The 1,352-nt window shown below is 31.4% G+C and overlaps 1 protein-coding gene across 1 annotated transcript in view; it reads left to right on the plus strand.

Moving 5' to 3' along the window:
• Nucleotides 1-1,352, plus strand: part of LOC108576215 (band 4.1-like protein 4) — a 132,810-nt gene that overhangs the window by 99,913 nt on the left and 31,545 nt on the right. The gene's annotated exons all lie outside the window — the stretch shown is intronic.

The following is a 1,352-nucleotide window of genomic DNA, read 5'->3' on the forward strand; positions in this document are numbered from 1 at the left end:
TTCATGCAAAAAAAAAAAGATGAAATTGAAAAAAACAAAAAAGTAGAAGAGAAATATTTTTGGTGGAAGAAATGGGGGAAAATGAAAGGAAGTTTAACATTTAATTTTAAATTTTAGAGCCCCAGGTCACTTTAACGTACAGTAGAAAGAAATATATACATTCGTGTAAAGAAAAATAAATAAATTAGTGTGGAAGGAATAGAAAGTTGAAAGAAAAATTTTTTGATGGGAAAAATGGCAAAAAATGAAGGAAGTTTGACATTTGATTTTAAATTTTGGAGTTCAAGGTCATTTCAACGTACAGCAGAAAAAAACATATACATTCATGAAAAAAAAAAAAAATAGGTGATCCTGAAAAAACAAAAAAAATGAAATTAATAAAATGCACGAAAATTGGTACTCTGCGAAAGATTTCATACTTTCCAGCGTGGCAAATAAAATTCCCTCGGTGTGTTATTTTAAGGTCCGCAAGATAAGACGAGAATTTGCTTATCATTGTGTAGAATTCAAAAGCACGAGTTGGAAACTGCTCATAGACTGGTTTGGTGAATTTTTTAACGAAGAACGTAAGGTAAATGGTTCATGAAATACTCGTTCCAATTAGTAAGGTTCCGGGAACTTTTCCTGGGTACGAAACTTCGTGAAGAAATTTGCATTTAAATTTTACCACCGGTAAAATATCCTCTATTTTTCTTTCTTTTTTTTTTATTTTTTTTTTTTTTGGACATCTTATCCGTGATATTATTATAACGGTAAGAATTTTCAGGTATATTGTTCTGACGAAAAAAGGTGGAAGGTCACGAAAGATAAACCCTAATATACCATTCAATTTGTTCTACCTTTTATCTACCTCGAACAAACGGGAGATAGAACTCACGCCAATTACCTGGCTTACCCCGTAAGTCCGTAAATTAACTCTTTCAAAGTTGTAATGTAATAACGCCATTAGAGTGTGCAATTTTGTCACACAATTACAGTTAATGACAACAACTTCTGTCGCGGGGCTCTCGACGAAAATGCGAAAATTAGCAAGAAAGATACACAGGACTAATGGCAATCTTCCTATTTTCACGAAACGTTTCGAAAAGAAGAGAAAAAATTGTTGAGATCGTTATAAATAATAGTGCGTCTATTACATCGGGAAAATTCGTCCACTTGAATCGTACGTTTCTTTAGTCATTTTCGTGAGTATTAACGCTGTAGGAATTTTCTAATTTATCAAATATCCGTAATAATCGATGAACAAGAAAAATAAGAAAAGTTAGGGAGATTTATTGAGAAGGCTACCGGAGTATCGAAGAAAATTTTCAAATATTGTAATTAATATTATAAATATTGTATAATAAAGTAGA

The sequence above is a fragment of the Habropoda laboriosa genome, unplaced genomic scaffold (assembly GCF_001263275.1).
Source record: "Habropoda laboriosa isolate 0110345459 unplaced genomic scaffold, ASM126327v1 scaffold36, whole genome shotgun sequence".
NCBI lineage: Eukaryota > Metazoa > Arthropoda > Insecta > Hymenoptera > Apidae > Habropoda > Habropoda laboriosa.